We start from the raw sequence: 19,538 nt of genomic DNA, 5'->3' as shown, positions 1-19,538 counted from the left end.
AACATGCGGTACGCTATAGAGCTAAAGGCTCTGTCATCCACAGAGCAAAGTTTAGCTTGGGGTACAATGAGATAGCCAGAATCAGTGGACCTTAGTGGGCAGACAGGAGCACAATGATGGAGGAGGTTACTGATGGAGTAGGATGGCTGTTATGTTCTCTCTATTGCCAGTCAGACTTGCATCAGCAATCTGAACCAACTGGAGCTGTGACAAAAGATTAGAAGTGACACCTGCCAGTAGGGAGTTTCAGGTGGAAATAAGAAAGTTTCTTAATGGGATGTATGTGGCTACAATAAGAAAGGATGGAATCAAAGTGACATTAAGATTACTTACAGAAGAAGAAGGTCTAATGATGTCATCACCAAGAAGCTCATTTTGTTAAACTGAGCTTTAGTGCCAATTAGCAGGACTTCAACTTTAAATTAATTAATTTTTAATTTTAAAGAATTATGTTCCCTCCATATTTTAATTTCACTGAGACGTGTTGCAAGGTTAGAAAATGCTGATGAACATCCAGTTTTAACACTGTAATAGAACTGAGAATCATCCACGTAAAAATAATAAACCCAGTCCAAAACGATGATGGCTGAGGGGAAGCATGTAGATACAGAAATGCAGAGGCCCAAGGACAGAGCCTTGAGGAACTCCTTGTGTGACCTGCGCTGAGCTGGTCCTGCTGTTGTCAAGACTAATAATCTCTTGCCCATTCAGGTAGGAATTAAACCACCGGAGGGCAATACCAGAGATACCAGAATGTTCTCCATTCTGGACAGTAGAACATCTTGAAAGTACCAAATGCTGCATTAAGATCTAACGGCTTTAATATGCTGATTTGTCCAGAGTCTTCTTTTTAAGCAAATCAGTTACTGGAAGCAGAGCAGTTTCATAGCTGTGCTGAGCTGTGAAATCAGACCGAAGCCTCATAGTAACTAATTAGTAACTGAATACCATTTTTTAAAGAAGCAGTACAGTTTACTGAACATATCTATCTAACTATCAATCATATGTGAGGTAAATATCTGCGTCATTGAAACAAAATTTGATTGTAAGTAACCTGAATTAGATTTCATCTATTAACGAAAAAAAAGAAATGCTTACAATAAAGTTAAGACGATTGTTAAAATTGCCGGTTCGTTTTTAAGACGGTAGCAGCCACACTCCAATCTGTTTACTGCTCAACTAGGGTGGAGTCATAGTATTCTTCCTTAGCTCTGATACACAGCAATCAAGGACATTATTCTATCCAATCATCTCTCAGAACAATGACGGTCCGTCAAATTGCGTCATGGGGCGGAGTCAGAACAGCCGAGAGAGACGGGCAGTTTGAACTTTGCTAGCTGGCCTTTTGTACAAAGAAGAAAATTTCCCTAAAACGACAGAATGTCGTGCATAGAATAATATGGATTAATTTTGCATCGTATCACTAGTCGCTATACAGCCAAGCTTGTTTGTTTCTCCTAAAAGGTAAGAAATTGTTAATGTTTTGTGGCTGAAAAAGTTTAGTTCTCAGTCTGCCAGATCGTGTCCTCCTTAAGCCAAAGCGCTAACTGGGTGGTATCGTGTCACTTCCTGCTAAATTGTGATCCGCTAACTCAGTTTTTCGAGAGAAAAAGTACATTTTAAACTGGTTTTAAACTGAAAGAAAGTTTTTGCACCAAGGAACGAACGCAGGAATGTCCAAGGTAATCGAGGTAAAAAAAAAAAACAACAAAAAACAAAGCACTCAATTCACTAGGAAGTTTTTCTTTCCTCATTCCCAATTTAATTATTTTTGTTTCAGACCAAAAATTGCTAAATACAATTTTAAAACTATCGACGTATTTAGAAACCAGATAATTAATATTTAAATAGAAAAGATAGTGTGACATTAGTCTTTTGTCGTTTTTTTACTTTAATAACTGGGTTTTGGCAAGAAATGGTTTAGGCCTCGACAGACTGCAAATACACCGGCGAGAAGGGGCGTGGTCTTGACAGTTTGTGAGGTGTACGACATGTCGAGTGGAGCCGTGTATTCGACTGTTCGTAATAAACAGAAGAACAAGTTTATCTTCAATTTTAAGACAACCATGTACACCTGTGAGTAAAACTGGAACGACATTTTTTGCCAGTCTGTATAAAGTATGAAGGCTGTCACATGTTACTGTATATGTGGGAGTAAGCATCTGTTACCGTGAAGAAGATGGTAACGATTTAAGTCAGTGTAGAGCTACACCCAAACTGGAGGCTGGTTCTTGCCCTCCTGGTTGCACTAAAGTGGGGTCTTCCCCTCGTCAACCTTCATATGCGTGTACCCAACGAAAGCACTCGTCTTGCTTTGAGTCCGCTGAATCAGGAACTACCTCTTGTTGCTGTAGCATCTGATTGTATGGACATGTTAAGCATTTCGAACCGTCTTCAGCTCAGTATTAACATATAAACCTAGCCATAGTAACATGTATCAGTTAATGATAAATGTTTGAAGTGATTTTTTGATGACCACACGGCAACAGAATTGGATACACTTGCCTGAATGTCAGCAGCAAGAAAGGATGTGGAATGATCTTTCCAAGTCGTCTTAAGTTCATTGACAAGTCCTTAGCCAAATCATTCAACAGTAGCCTTAAAGTAGACTGTGCTCCCTTGAATTTCCTGAAAACTCCACCACTTTGTTGTTGTTTATAGTGAGTTTGCAAATTTGATGTTTGTAATTTCCACTATCCTTTAAAAAAAATACAATCAAAATGATTAGATTGGTTTAGCAGAAAACGGTGACCAGGATGAGCTTAATAATGGACACAAGACTATGTCTGACTTTTATAGAAAAAGTGCTTAAAAAGGAACTGGACCCAGCTATGTGTTATAGAGAAAGTCATAACAATCTTTGGGTAATCTAGTTCGGCTAAACGTAAGTCTTCAGAACTGGTGACAGTCATTTTATCATTAAATTAAAACACTCCAAATGTGAAAGTGACATTTAGAAAGAAAAAAAAACAAAGTGTTTACCTCTGTCCTCATTTGCGAGATGATCAATTTTAAGCAGGAGCTTATCCTATACCAAACAACAGTTTGAAAAGTATCTTGATAGAGGAAATACACAAGTCAATCGATAAATGTGTGCGTATCTGTGTGTGTCTGTACCTTCGCTTTACCGCATTGTGCTCTTGTGTCTCTGTCCTGTAATATTGTCCACTTCGTTAAGCACCTTGTTATTAATTTTGCTGCAGAGTGCGCTCCTTACTGAACAGATTAAGGCTGCATTTAAACGTTTGCTTAGCCTGCTCCTACTTAAACCATCCTCATTATGTGACAGTATACATTTATTAATTTGGATGGTCACAGGAAAGAATTTTTAAAAATAGGTGGTCTTTTTTTAAGTGTTCTTAAATTGTGATCAAAATCCCTTAAATCTAAATTTTGAAAGTCTAGTCGCACTGATACAGTTTATTGAAATAGCTTCAATGGTTGCTTGAGTTATTAATTACAGAGATCATCCCACATTAATCTGCAAACAACTGTTTTCCAATGGAATTGCACAGGCTGATTATTTTGCATAGCTAGGAGTGGCAAAGATGGCTGTATACACCCATAGGCTAAAAATGCCACTTAAATGGTTCTTGTTGTTCATTTTCATGTCAGTCAATCAGTATTGTGCCCTCCGAATCATGTCCACGGAAGGAGCTAGCAAGGAGTGGCAAAGATGGCTGTATACACACATAGGCTAAAAATGCCACTTAAATGGTACCTGTTCATTTTCATATCAGTCAATCAGTATTGTGCCCTCCGAATCATGTCCACGGAAGGAGCCGGAAAACTAATGTTCATTTTCATTTATTTCTGAATCTACTTGAAATTATTTTATGAAATACATGTATGGGTTAACTGTATATTCTAAGGAACCATATTTAAAGCTACATTGGTGAGCTCATATTTGGTTAAAGCTACAAAACTGAAATAATTGTGTTTGTCATTTGTTTATGTGCGCAATGAATGCAGTCAGAGTACAAAAAAAAAAAAGACATGCTTACTAACTAAGCATTTATCAAACTGTGGTCAGTGTGAAAGAAATGGCTTGCTTAGCACACAGTGCTAATGGCAAAAATGGCCACAGAGATTTCTGTTCCTTTAATACAGTGAATTGAAAATGGAACATCTTTTCAGTTGGACTTGTGGTGGAAACTCGAAAAAAAAAAAGTAATAGACATGTGAGTATACTTTGTGACAGGCCAGTGTGGACCTGCTCCAAGTTGGTTTCTTCCTTTGGACTAATGGTAACTGTGATAGACCTCGGCTCTTTTTTTGCCTTTTTTGGAAAAAGCAGATTTGAGTGCTTTGTTTAATATATTACAAAGTGGAGGAACCCCCAAACCCCTAGCATAGTTCTGTTTTCTAGTGCTATGTAGAAGACCCTGACTGTGTCTTTGTCAGATTGTAAAGAAATAGAAACATTAGCAGGTCACTGCCATTTTATATGTACATTAATATATTTGTGTAATTTGTGCAAATTTGACTGATCTTAAGTTTGATACCAAAGAAAGTGATTGCTAGATTAAATACAACTTTATTTGTCCCCACGGGTAAATTTGTCTTTTTACGGAAGCTCAATAAATAAATATATCTTACAACCTGACCCAACTGTGTAGTCTGAACATACACCATGATTTAAAAAGAAAGAGAATCTCTGACTTATTTATATATCGCCTTCCCCATGCTCAAGGCGCTTGTCTTGGCCTTTGCAGTCACAGTGAAGCATTATGCAGGCATATTGCTGCTGGTATAGTTTGGGGATTAACAAAGTATATCCAATCAAAATTAAATAAAGGAGCCCCAGTAGCGTTCCCTGACATACTTCCATACACGGTACGCAGAGTTAGTGTGTGGAAGAGAAGATGTGCAGCATTGTTTATAATGATTCTCTTTTTTTTTTTCTTTCTTTTGCTACGACCTCCAGAGGGTCCAGAGTGTGTCTCATAGCTGAGCTTGCCCTTTTAAATAACTTTTTGATTCTGTGATTGATTTGACAGCATACGTTGTATATAAATACTCTTCTTGTGGTTAAGATGCATGATAAGTACTATTTCAGCTGAACACACAGACCTCTGAATATCACTAAGGTTAATGCCCTATTGTTGCATTTTGTATGTATGTATGTATATACACATACTTTTTTTTTTTTTTTAAAAGTAAGCCTTGACATTGGCTATAATTTCGCTGCATTGACTTCACACAACACGCTGGTCAAGATATGATTAGTATTTTTTTTTTTTTCTTTTGGCTTAACCTGTAAAACACTATTTCTTGTTTTTAGTTTCATATGTAAAAAGCTGGGCGGCACGGTGGCGCAGTGGGTAGCGCTGCTGCCTCGCAGTTGGGTGATCTGGGGACCTGGGTTCGCTTCCCGGGTCCTCCCTGCGTGGAGTTTGCATGTTCTCCCCGTGTCTGCGTGGGTTTCCTCCGGGCGCTCCGGTTTCCTCCCACAGTCCAAAGACATGCAGGTTAGGTGGATTGGCGATTCTAAATTGGCCCTAGTGTGTGCTTGGTGTGTGGGTGTGTTTGTGTGTGTCCTGCGGTGGGTTGGCACCCTGCCCAGGATTGTTTCCTGCCTTGTGCCCTGTGTTGGCTGGGATTGGCTCCAGCAGACCCCCGTGACCCTGTGTTCGGATTCAGCGGGTTGGAAAATGGATGGATGGATGTAAAAAGCTGATGGTTTATCTTCATTTTTATACTTCTAGACCTCACTGTTGTTCTGTAATCCTTATTTTTTTGTCCCACTGGTATTTAAAGTTTGCTTACTACAATGTGGTGAAAGACCATTGGTCCTCCGTGAGTTTTCTACTTACCTGCCCAGACTAGCATTTTGTTTAAAATCAAGTCCATGTAGTTAAGAAAAAATTGCACATATATGTATATAATATGCAGTATCTCATTGATTAGGGAACTACCAAAAAGAACCAACTTAAGTTATGATCCAAATTTAACCCATTTAAGTATGGGTGAGTGGGAATGGGCCTAGAGATGGGTTGGTCCTTTGTCCAGGGTTGGTTGCAGTTCTGGGCTCGAGATTTGAGAATGTGCTGGATTTAAAAATGACTATATTATATAGTGATTATAAGGAGACATTTTATGAAAATATAAACATTTTTTTTTGTTTTGCTTTTTTTTTCTCCAGCCTTTTTTGTTGTTTTTCCTGTCCTCCCTGCCCATAGGACCTTACTTTATTCTTTGTTAATTAGTATTGCCAAATTTTTTTATATTTTTTCTTTTTTTTCTTTATCATGTAAAGCTCTTTGAGTTGCATCATTTGTATGAAAACATGCTATTTAAAATAAGTGTTGTTGTTGTCTTGCTATTTTGTAATTTTTTTGTTGTGTTAGTGGCATTATTTGCTGTGTGACATCCATGAATCGAATGGAAAGCTCTAACTTTACCAAACTGTAGCCTCAGAATGCAGCCAGGTTTCCAGTTCTGGAAGCTTTGACACCAGACTCTTATCTCAATGATAAGTGTGCTTGTGCCTGCAGGGAAAGTGACGTCACCTCAGGAGCATCCTGAATACAAATCTGAGCCTGTTGCCAATACATTGCATGGATAGAAATACCTCTGATATATCACAAAACATAATGCTGTATTTTAATCATTGTGAGTTATTAAAACGCACTTTTCTTGGCTAGAACGTGTTCTCATGCCATAACGTTGTAAAATGACTAGTAATAGGGTTAATGAGTATGAAAGGTTACTGCTTCCCTGTACTGACTTCTGGGAAGTACACAGCAGTCTCCACTGACTCATTCCTTTTACTTCTGCATTATCTGCAAGCCGACTTAGGCCATTGAAATTTTATTTTTTTTAGCAGGCTTGTTATGCTTTGACAGAAATCGAGAGAATACATAATGTGTAATCACAGAATGTTTCTGATGTCTTATTGCTTTTAAAGAAACAAGAATGTGACCTTTGCAACTTAATTAGGAGAAGTACTATGAGATTTTTTTTTTTTTTTTACTTATCAGTTTTTGAAAGATAATATTGACTTGGATCAAGCGGGTTTAGAAATGTATGGCCTGTTCTTCAACTCAGTTGGTTGAACTTTACTTGATTACCTGCTACGGACATGTAATTTTGTGTACCGGTCCCAGTCTTAGTCGTAGAACAAAGACAACTCGCAAAAATCAGTCATAAGTTTCTAGAATAGTTGAACTGAATGAAACATGAGTCATTTAAAGTTATTTTTATCATTTGCCAACTACAGCGCAACTGTTTCCATTGGTCTAGCATCAGGAGTCCTTTGTCAGCTGAAGACATGCTTTGGCTTTATTACAGTTTTGCAGCCCCCACACCCTGAACAACAGCTTCTCTATAAGAATTCAGTGTGACACAGCTGCTTGTACAATACAGTACAGTTTATTTTTGTATAGCCCAAAATCACACAGGAAGTGCCGCAATGGGCGAGTAGTAGTGCCATGGGGCAGGAGAAAACTAGTCACATAATAAAATTAAAAGGAGCCATTTTTTCCCCTTTTGTACAAAATCGTCTTTACATAAAAGATTAAGTTTGAAATGGCTGTTCTTTACCCTCTATGGATGAACTGCACAGCTCTCGCTGCCTCAGGAAAGCAGAAAACATCTTAAGACTCCTCACACCCAGCTCATGACATGTTCCAACTGTTGCCATCAGGCAAAAGATATAGGAGCATCAAAACAAAGACTAATAGACTGAATAACAGTTTCTACCCTGTTATTAGGGTACCGAATGCCACCTAATCACCTCCAGTGCAGTAGATGACATCTTGTGCAATTAAGGTCTTATGTTGAATTTTTGTGTTCTACCTTATTTCTTCTTATCATTTCTTATCCTTTTTTTTTATTATTATTTTTAATTATATTTTATTTATACTTTGACACCGAAGGGAGTGCACCTAATTTCGTTGTATTTGTATGTGAATTTCCCCTTGGGATTAATAAAGTATCTATCTATTTGTTACAATGACAACAAAGATATTCTGATTTTGGAAAAGGGACATTGAGTATTCAGTAGCTTAATAGATTGCTGAGATTTGGTGTATTGAGACTTGGATTATTGAAATTGTCCATATAGTTTCAGACAATATTTTGCAAGGTGAAACTTCATTTGATAACATGATTCTGTGCAGTTTTCTGTTTGCTGTGTAATGATTTAATGATTAGGCCTGATACGGGAAGCCAAGATTAATAATTCAAAAATATGCACGATCCAGAAAAGACTATGTATTCAGTTCCATTAGCCTCTACCTTGTTCTATGTAAGTGAACATATTTGGCTTTTTTGTTGATTGACCCTTTCTCCATGGTTGATGTTGTATACAAAATACATTTTTAGGGGCTTTCCACTACAGAACTCTTTATGTTGTAGTGTTTTTCACTCTTTTTCCTTTCTTTCACTTAAAATCCTATTTGTCCTAAAATAGATAAACACTGACAGTTTAAAAAAAATTAGAAGGCAATCTGAAATGTTTAGATTTTTTTTTATATTGTAAATATTGAGTGTCTAATTGTTGTGTACATGCTGCATGTTTTTTGACCATTGGTAGGCTACAGTCTAACTGTATAAATAGTAGCACTGTGCCATTTATGTTTAAACAATACATACAAGCACTGTCAGGTTATTCAAAAGGCAATTCAGAAGGGACTTGTTAACCCGAAGAGTTCAGGACCCATAGCTAAAAAGAATCTCATAAATGGCTTCAGTTGTTACTGCAAGTGAATTTTAACTTGTGCCTTACTTGTAAAACAGCAAACACTTTTATTTAATGAATTGTGTGAACTGTAGTCTGCTGTCTTTTAATAGTAGATGAACTTTATATCTTTTTGTAATTTGGTAGTTGCAGCTGGAGTTACCCCGAGAAAGGATTGGAGTGTGGATCCAATATGTGTGTGGCAGTATGTATGTGTTTTGCACACCAAACAAAAGTGTTACTTATTTGACTTACCATGATTTCACTTAACAACTTTCCCTTACAATTCATAGTCTTTTCAAACTGAAGAACTTTAGTGATTGTACATAAACCATTAACGTGATAATGGTGACCACTCATGTATTTAAATGTGTGGTCCATCATGCACCTCTATGCTAACAGTTGAATTTTTAAGGGACCCAGTTATCTACAAGAAATGAGAAGGCTGTTTGTGAGGTTGCTTATCTGCTGAATACTAACTTTTCATTTTCCAGTGTAAAGGTTCTTCAGCAACTCTACCAGCTGTGACTTCATCTGTTTCCTAGATACATTTTTGCTTATGCAATATATATTTTTTAATCTGCAAAAAAAATGTTATACAGTGAACAAAGTAATATCTGTTCTTATCTACTACACATCTATCATTAAAGTTAACAACAAAAAAAACTAATTCCTAAATGACACCACTATCATCACAGGCCCAATCCTAATCTAAATCAAGAGTACAAAACTGATGGAAAGAATAAGAACACTGTCAATAACTCTCAAAAAAGTGGCAACACAAGCACATATAAATAAACAAGACCCCCCCTACCCACACACCTCTGAGTCCTCTACAGAATTCTATAGAATCTATTCGGTACAGATCGGTCAATTGACAGGTCAATCAAAAGTGACCTTTGAACAGAGAACGGATTAAAATGTAATAAAAACTGAAAGAAAATGTGAAGGACACATTGAAAGGAATTATTAACAAATATTTGTCATCCATGAACTTCCATTGACAGTAAGATGTTCGGTTTATAAATCACCCGAGTTTATTTATCTTCACTTAAACTACACTAGCAGCTCTGTTCCAAATTGTGATGCATTTAGTAGTAGCTTTGTTAATTGTTGCTGCCAATGTTCTTCGGTGGATGAGGTTTGACAGTCAGTGATGAAAGTTGACTTGTTCTGGAAATTCAACCTATTCACCAAAGGAAGTCGGGCACCAATTGTAACCATGACAAAGTCTTTCTCTTTATAAGTGGTCAGAAATGAGTGGATGTGTCAAGGAAAATAAATATATGGGGAAGAAACCAAAAGGAGAAATCCATAGCAGAAGATGAGTTACATAAAGCAAGGTAGGAGACCAAGAGTAGAACCAGAACTAATGTAAGAAAGGTAATAGTGCACTGCTGAGATTAGTGTTGCAAATTCTAATGTGTAGGTGTTAGCAAGGCAGGACCAGGCATCCTGGACGAAATAATGGAATGATTCTTGCCCGACTAGTAGGCCATAATTGATAGACTGAATGAACGGGCATGCCGTGAGCAGTTCACAAAATGATAGGTGGCCCATTGGGTTAAACCCAGTCGGGACACCCGAAAGGTGGCATGGGATTTGGGGTCTTTGGGGGCCAACAAAGGGTGCTGCCGGAGGACTGCCCTAGTTTCTGCATGACGCAGAAGTGCTCTGCATGACTTCGGCAGGAGACCAGAAGCAGTTTCTGGGTCGACTTTAAAAGAGAAATACCCATACTTAAACGAGTCAGACTTGGGAGACAGTGGGCAACATTCTCTTGGAGGTAGAAGGTGATTTGTGATTTGATATTCTTTGCTGGTGTTCTGTTACAGAATGTGTTTTTGTTAAATGAAATCCTTTATTTGAACCTGGAATTGTGGTGGGTATTGCTGTGTCTGTGGTTTGGGACTTGGTGGCGCCCCCATTTGGTTACAACTTATACTAAAGTACTGAACCAGTAAAATTTTAAAATGCTACTAAATCAGCATTATTCAAAAACTTTATTTAAAATGAATCTGTTTTTAAAAAAACAGCATAAACAAAGTAGTCAAAGTGAAGTATGGCAATACTTTTTTTTTTTTTTTTTTTTTCCCCTATAAAGTAAATGAAAATGTTTAACCTGAAGATTTTACAGTGCTTGTTTGCTAACATTGTTGCAAGGCTTGTCTTGTCAAAAGAGGCCACACATCAAATATTTCTAAGCATTTCTTCCTTGCTCAATCTGATGTCTTCTAGGGGTGCATAACTTGACAAGTCTGAAATGGTATTTAGCGGAAAAATAAAAAGTTAAGATTTATGTATTTCAATGGGTGAAGTGCAGCATTTTCTCACAGTGAGAGTTCATAAAGAAAATGTTCCCAAGCTTGTTTGATGAAGAGACACTAATACAAAGTAGTTCAAGCCTAATTATTGTGATTCTGTAAAGTATGATGCAAAACATCATTCTATAAAGCGTTATTCCGTAATTAGACTCAATATTACATGCACTGTTGATTAATGCACATTTCACTAATAATGTTGTATGCAACCCTGGGTCTGGAACTAAGAGGGACACATTCTCCTGAAGGTCGTAGACTGCAAAGTGCCCGCAGGTGACCCATGGACAGGCAATGGCCATGGATCAACTTATGGAACCGTGGGATAGTGTGGCAGTTGGGTCGCCTCTGAGTGAAGTGAGGGGGAGCCTGGCAGTGTGTGGTGGATGAAGAACCCAAAGACTCTTTTCAGGGCCACACCAGCAGTCTGGCTTAAAGTGGCTGAATCCATTCCACCATTTCTCACATCTCCTGGGTCGTTACAATATTTATTAGCACCCATTTTGAAGTGTGTTACCTTAAATTTGTAATAAATCAGGAAAGATTTTCTAACTATATTGTGCTTATTTCTTTGAAATGCTCTTTTACTGAAATATTTTGGACACTAAATATACATGTATAGTAATGATGAGGCTAACAATTCAGAGGGCCATGTAACTGCTTGGCTGCTGAGCTCCATGCCTTGTAAAAGAGCAGCAGGTTATGTAAATAAAATATAGTCGTGAGCTCTGGAGGGACAGGTGGTAAAAAGTGGAAGGTGTGCAAGAGTCAGGATGCTTTTGACTAAAGGCAAGAGTTGGGATCCTTTGATAAAAGGTGCATGAAGGACAATGACCTTTCTTGGAGGAGAAGTGTAGCTATTGATGAAGAAAATAAGAAGTTACTAGACTGTATTTTTCAGCACAGCAGTGGAACACTGATGTGCGGGAGCAGTATGTCTGAGTACAAGAGAAAGTGAGGGAGAGAGCTGCATGCTTTGGTATTGTTTGGGTATCAGTGCTAAGGTGCAAAATAGACTCATTGTATTGGTACCACAGTCAGAATTTTATCACTGATCCAACACTAGTTGGGATTAGGAAATTTATAACACATAAACCAGGATTTGTTCCTGCCTTGTGCCCTGTGTTGGCTGGGATTGACTCCAGCAGACCCCCGTGACCCTGTAGTTAGGATATAGCGGGTTGGGTAATGGATGGATGGATAAACCAGATGGAATCTGATATTTTTTTTGTCATTTTCATAACTAAACATATTTACTTATTGATATTACAGTAAACATTTGCTTTTATGTCATTCTGTCATCAGAATAACATGTTGGATACTAGAAGCTAATTGATTTTAATCTGTCTATAATACAGAGTGCATCTTAAAAAAAAAAAAAAAAAAGGTCAAATAAAACAAGTTTCTTTATATGTGCCATAGGGGGCTAAAAGTATATTTGCCCTTAATACTGTAGAGATAGATAGATAGATAGATGATAGATAGATACTTTATTAATCCCAGGGGGAAATTCACATACTCCAGCAGCAAAACAATATTAAATTAAAGAGTAATAAAAAATGCAGGTAAAAAACAGACAATAACTTGAATAATGTTCAACGTTTACCCCCTCTGGTGGAATTGAAGAGTCGCATAGTTTGGGGGAGGAATGATCTTCTCAGTCTGTCAGTGGAGCAGGACAGTGACAGCAGTCTGTCGCTGAAACTGCTCCTCTGTCTGGAGATGACACTGTTTAATGGATGTAGTGGATTCTCCATAATTGATAGGAGCCTGCTGAGTGCCCGTTGCTCTGCTACGGATGTCAAACCGTCCAGCTCTATGCCCTATGCTCTGTTTCCACACAAAGAAATAACCTGTCCTGTGTCCTTGGAAATTGATTGTTACTTTTACAGTAAATGGGGAGAAAAATAATTATTTCTGTTGAGAATTTAATTTTTACATACTCTTCTATAACTTGCTTAATCTAATTAGGGGTCATAGGAGCTGAAGCCTATTCCAGCATCATCGGGCTTATTGGTCGGCATATGTTGGTCACACCCACACTCACAACCGGCTAATTTACAATTTGGAAGTAACCTAACTTGTGTGTCTTTGGAGATGTTGGAAACCAATCTGAAGATAAATGGACACAGATATGGAATATGAGTAAATTGCGCAGTGTCTGTGTGTTGGCCGCTATTCCACTGTGATACCTCAGATTGTGTTGTACTGTTGCCTTATCCACAGATAATTGTATATAAGACCAGTTTTCAATCAAAGTAACTATTGTGAAACATTTTGCTGAAATTTCCGTCTTTTTCTGTTTATACCTTAGTAAATTCTGGTGATAGTACTTATTTTGAGATGTACAGAATTTTACTTAAGGGCTTAATATTGTAAACTTTTGTGTATCTGACAGTTTAAAAATATTTTGTCTTTCTTCAACATCCATAGAAAAAGGAATTTATTTTTAAAAAAAATTCTGTCTTTAAATGATTTAGAATATAACTTTTCCTATTGTAACACAATTCTTTCCTTTGAATTATGCGGAATGCCTAACATTTCACAATAGAACTGACTAAAAGTAAAACCTGGATAATTATAATAGGAATCTAATTTAAATTCCTTTAAGAGTAGACTGCCATAAATTCATATGATATACTTAACATAATCGTAGACGGAATGTTAATTCTTTGCTACCGTGGTCTTGTATACCGAGCATGACTTGAGCCGACAAGTGCTCATCATAGTGGTGCATCTTCTAATATCCATTCTTTTTCTTAAGGTGGCATTACATACAGTAATATTGCAGGGCAAGACTGATAGGCATGCATATGTAATCCTGATGGCTTTAAGCAAATAGTAAGAACTTGTAAGCAGGCATGTTCAAATTAATGTTTGCATAGTTTGCCGGTTTACATTCTTACTGCAAACAGCTTTTGAAAATAACTTTCTCCCTTATTTAGTGTAGAAGCTTATAGTTATATTGAATAAAGAACTAAAAAGTGATGGAATAAAGTTTGCAAAGACAAAAAGTAGATTTGAGTGGACAGAGATCGTGACTATAGACTGCTGCAAAATAATAAAAAACTCAAAAAGAAGTGATTCATGATCTAATTTAATCTTTTATGACTGTAATCCCAAAGTATCTTTTCTGACTTCTTTACCAGTTTTTATTTTCCTCTTGGATCCCAAAGGTGTGTTATTTTATTGTGTAAGTATGTCCTTCTATACTGGCGCCTGGTCCAGGGGTTGGTTGCTGCCTTGCTCACAGTGGATAGGTCTGTTTAATCTTTTGTGTATGGTTTGAGGAATTATGTTACTGTATAGTCCGAATGTTTTAATGCCACTTTCATATTTTTATCGTTCAGTTCAACATTGTGTATTGAATAGTTTAATCATAATGTCTGTTTGTAACTAGCGGTGATCAGCAAAATTCATGAGAGCATTTGTTACCATGAAGATGCTGTGTTTGCTGGTGATCTTGTTAGATTAATATTTTCCTTAAAATTTCCAGTGTGGCTGCCTTAAGCATTTTTTCTCAGTGCCCCATGATGCTTTGTGAGGCCGGTGAGACATCACTGAGCTGTAGCAGTCATGCACACAACTTGCATGCATAATGTAAGAGTACTCCACCTCACATTTTATGTTACAGCCCAATCCACTTTGCACATGCGTAATGGGCGGCACGGTGGCGCAGTGGGTAGTGCTGCTGCCTCGCAGTTGGGAGATCTGGGGACCTGGGTTCGATTCCCGGGTCCTCCCTGCGTGGAGTTTGCATGTTCTCCCCATGTCTGCGTGGGTTTCCTCCGGGCGCTCCGGTTTCCTCCCACATTCCAAAGACATGCAGGTTAGGTGGATTGGTGATTCTAAATTGGCCCTAGTGTGTGCTTGGTGTGTGGGTGTGTTTGTGTGTGTCCTGCGGTGGGTTGGCACCCTGCCCAGGATTGTTTGTGCCCTGTGTTGGCTGGGATTGGCTCCAGCTGACCCCCGTGACCCTGTGTTCGGATTCAGCGGGTTGGAAAATGGATGGATGGATGGACATGCGTAATGTCACCACTGTGTAGTATTCCAGCCATATTTGTACCCCACATGCTCTTTTTTTTATTTATAAAAAAAAAACAAAAAACTTGGCAATATTTTCCTTTGAGTTGTACATTAGCTGACCATAGTTGAGACCATCTCACGGGGATGTGGAACATGAGATTCTTGCAAGACACGCCCTACTTACAAATAAGAGCATGGCCAGCAAAACACTCAGTCATGTAAAGGCACGTAGCACACACTGTGCTCTCAGCACATATAAAGCGTATAAGGACAATATGTTCTAGATGAAACGTCAACAACTAAGCAAAGAAGAAAGAGCAGCGCGGAAAAAAGAGACCCAAAAGCGTTGGAGAGAAAAAAGGCAGATAAGAGATTATGAAAGCAGTGGAATTCGAAAGGCTCAAACAAAAGGTGGTGCGATACACATGCAGAGAAAGGTACAGAATATGAAAACAGTAAAATTCAAAAGTATTGTAGCATCCCAGCCAAGCTGAAGCCTTTTTTGTTTTAAGTGACTCTTAGGTCCGATTGAGGGAGGATGGAGTACAGCACGGAAAACTGATAGCGGGGTATTGATTGATGCGGTGAGGGGGGGGGGGGGGCGAGACCCGAGGGAGGAGGGGTCGGAGAGGGTGCTAGAAAGTTGTGTTTGGGGTTACGAAGTCGGCGATTGTTCAAGTAAAAATTTTGTGACACTTTATTATGTCAGTCGCTACAGTATCAAAAAAAATATATAGTAAAGATCGCATTACCGCAAACAAAAGGTCATTAATCATCAGAACCAGGTGTAATTGAAAAAATAGCAGGACAAATCGAGGTCAGAAATAAAAGGCAAAGAGTGGAAAACAAAGTCTTTTCGCCTTCGCATCATTCAATATACAAAACGTGGATTTACACAATAATGGACCATACGCTATGAGAATCTGTGGTCCCGCACCAGTTAAAGCAACGACAAGTTTAATTTCAAAGAATACACAATTCGGTAAGGTGTATATTTATGATCACGGAGATTGCGATGTAAATTTTAACAGGCGACAAGAAAGGTGATGTATATATTTTCCGCGAATAACATTAGACACCAAAGGAGATTGTGATATGCCATTTGTATTAAAATGTTTACAGTTTACCGTGAGAGTAGCAATTAACAAATCGCAGGGACAAACATTAGAAAAAGTTGGATTATTTATCAGAGAAACAGAAACAATATTCACTCACGGGCAGTTATACTTTGCGTTGTCACAATGTGTCTCCCAAAATGGAAACAAAATTCAATGCGATCTTGAAGAAAAGGTAATTCCAAATATTGTTTTTAATGAAGCTTTAAAGTAAAAGTGCCAATAATGAAATTGAAACAATTCCAAACAAAAAAAAAGCTTTTAAAATTGTATATCCGATTAACCAAAGACAGGGGTTGGCGAGTGAAGCGAGCAGGGGGCGAAGCCCCCTAGTAAAATAATGTACTGTATTACTGTAATCGAAAACAACAAAGGCACACCAGATGCATGCCAACTGAAGCACAGCTTTAAATAATCTGTTAGGTGGCACAGCCAGTCAGTGCCGCCAAGATTGGATCTCTGCGAGTGCAATAATATATTTTTTTTTATTGGTAGTTTGTACCTATCCTTCCATCTGTGTCTTTTAACCTCTTTAGTTGCTTAAGGCACAGGGGCAAACTTCCGCCTCACAGCTCAAGTCACATATTTGGCTACAATAATTGGTCCAGCATAGTTGGCACATGCTTCCCTAGCACTCAAAGACATTTTAAAGACCATTGCATCATCATAACCCGCTTACAACTAGTTCAGTCAATCCTTCCCTGTTGACTTTATTCCATTTTCTCATGTTCATCAAATTCCCCAAGCATTTTCACAATTTTGCAGAACTTGCAAAGCAAACTCCTTGGAGTTAGCTCGTCAGAGTTCGTAATTAATAAAGATAAGTAAAATAGTTCACTCATAATTAGGTTTATTTGTCTGTTTTGTTTGTTATTATTTGAAGCTGTATTTTTCCTAATTCATTGGTCAATAAACTATGCATACAGTAATTCTGTTTTAATAACACATGGTGCATTTCATTAAAATGCATTAAAATGTTTTAATGCTTTGATCTGTGTAATGTATGACATCTACTTTCATGAGGCTTAAGTTTAAACTATTTTAAACTGGAAATCTAACATTTGTTACATAGCTGCTGAGACAGATGGCCAAGGAATTTCAGCATTGAAAAAGGCAACTATCTTCAAGACACATGGTGCAAATGTTCATGACATGAAAATGACGTGTCTTATAAAATATCTAATTATTTAATCTTCACTATTTTTAATCTATATTATTGTGCTTGACTGCTGTTATTAATTCTGCCAAAAACAACACTGTAAGTTGCAAATGTATTGATACAGTGTGTGTTCCTTTGACATTCATAGAATAGCATTCGCAACTGTCCCCTCACTCTTGTCCACACTGAGTGGATACCAAGAAGTAGTGGATACACACTGTATGCTACTTGAAAAGCTACTCCAATGAACATTTTAACATTAGAAGAAAATTAAAAACTGATAAAAAGAAAAAAATGAAAGTACCGCCTGTATGTACTCAGAATCTGGCCTGTCAGTGTTTCAGGTTGACAGATTAACTGGAGTTTTATCTAAATACCAGTGGTGATTTTATAACAGTAGAACATAACTATCACTTCTTTAATATGATTATCACCCAAAAATGCATATTGAATACATATGGCCAGGAGCAAGGTAGAAAATACCATTCTTTTGTACTGTATGTAGTGTCTATATAATTTTAATACCAACCATACCAGACTGTAAGAAAACATTACCACACCACACTTTGCTGGTCCCATAAGAGACTGCCACAAAATGAAGGGAATATAACCGTATTCCTACATGAAAGCATTTAGGTCTGTGATAGACCAGATCAGTGTCCCATATATAAGACCTTCACAGACACCAGAATGAAAGCAAGGTCTTAAAGGCCTGGGGAATTTCCAGAGATTCCAGTGAGCAGAGCAAAGGAACAAAGGAGGCTAGAAGACCTTTAGTTGAATATGTGACTGCACCTGCTCCTGTAGAAGGCTAAAGTTGGGAATATTGTTGAATATAAGTACAGTGATCCCCCACCTATCGTGGAAGTTATGTTTCAGACCCACCCGCGATAGGTGAAAATCCGCGATATACAGTAGGCCTACTGTGCAAAAGTTTTAGGCAGGTGTGAAAAAATGCTGTAAACAAAGAATGCTTTCAGAAATATAAATAATGATTGTTGTTATCAATTTACAAAATGCAAAGTGAGCAAACAAAAGAAAAATGTAAATCAAATCAATATTTGGTGTTACTACCTTTTGCCTTCAAACCAGCATCAATTCTTAATAGGTACACTTGCATGATAACCAATTATACCAAACAGGTACTAATGATCATCAATGTCACACATAGGTTGAAACACAGTCATTAACTGAAACAGAAACAGCTGTGTAGGAGGCTTAAAACTGGGTGAAGAACAGCTAAACTCTGCTACCAAGGTGAGGTTGTGGAAGACAGTTTCATGTCATGGCAAGATTGAGCACAGCAATAAGACACAAGGTAGTTATACTGCATCAGCAAGGTCTCCCCCAGACAAAGATTTCAAAGCAGACTGGGGTTTCAAAATGTGCTGTTCAAGCTCTTTTGACGAAACACAAAGAAACGGGCAACGTTGAGGATCGTAGACGCAGTGGTCGGCCAAGGAAACTTAGTGCAGCAGATGAAAGACACATCAAGCATATTACCCTTCGAAATCGGAAGATGTCCAGCAGTGGCATCAGCTCAGAACTGGCAGAAACCAGTGGGACCCAGGTACACCCATCTACTGTCCGGAGAAGTCTGGCCAAAAGTGGTCTTCATGGAAGAGTTGCAGCCAAAAAGCCATACCTCCGACGTGGAAACAAGGCCAAGTGACTCAAGTATGCACGAAAACATAGGAACTGGGGTGCAGAAAAATGGCAGCAGGTGCTCTGGACTGATGAGTCAAAATTTGAAATATTTGGCTGTAGCAGAAGGCAGTTTGTTCGTCGAAGGGCTGGAGAGCAGTACAATAATGAGTGTCTGCAGGCAACAGTGAAGCATGGTGGAGGTTCCTTGAACGTTTGGGGCTGCATTTCTGCAAATGGAGTTGGAGATTTGGTCAGGATTAATGGTGTTCTCAATGCTGAGAAATACAGGCAGATACTTATCCATCATGCAATACCATCAGGGAGGCGTATGATTGGCCCCAAATTTATTCTGTAGCAGGACAACGACCCCAAACATACAGCCAAAGTCGTTAAGAACTATCTTCAGGGTAAAGAAGAACAAGAAGTCCTGGAAGTGATGGTATGGCCTCCCACAGAGCCCTGATCTCAACATCATCGAGTGTGTCTGGGATTACATGAAGAGACAGAAGGATGTGAGGAAGCCTACATCCACAGAAGATCTGTGGTTAGTTCTCCAAGATGTTTGGAACAACCTGCCAGCCGAGTTCCTT

General features: G+C 38.2%; 1 protein-coding gene across 1 annotated transcript in view; it reads left to right on the top strand.

Moving 5' to 3' along the window:
- Positions 1 to 1,288: 1,288 nt before the first annotated feature.
- The window catches only part of wasf2 (WASP family member 2), a 66,483-nt gene continuing 48,233 nt past the window's right edge, over positions 1,289 to 19,538 (top strand). Inside the window, exon 1 of the mRNA XM_028819926.2 lies at positions 1,289 to 1,464. The gene's annotated coding sequence lies outside the window, so the exon portion shown is untranslated. The remainder of the gene's footprint in view (positions 1,465 to 19,538) is intronic.

Source organism: Erpetoichthys calabaricus, chromosome 14 (genome assembly GCF_900747795.2).
Source record: "Erpetoichthys calabaricus chromosome 14, fErpCal1.3, whole genome shotgun sequence".
Lineage (NCBI taxonomy): Eukaryota > Metazoa > Chordata > Cladistia > Polypteriformes > Polypteridae > Erpetoichthys > Erpetoichthys calabaricus.
The sequence above is the reverse complement of the archived record's forward strand: the minus strand, read 5'-3'. Positions and strand labels throughout refer to the sequence as shown.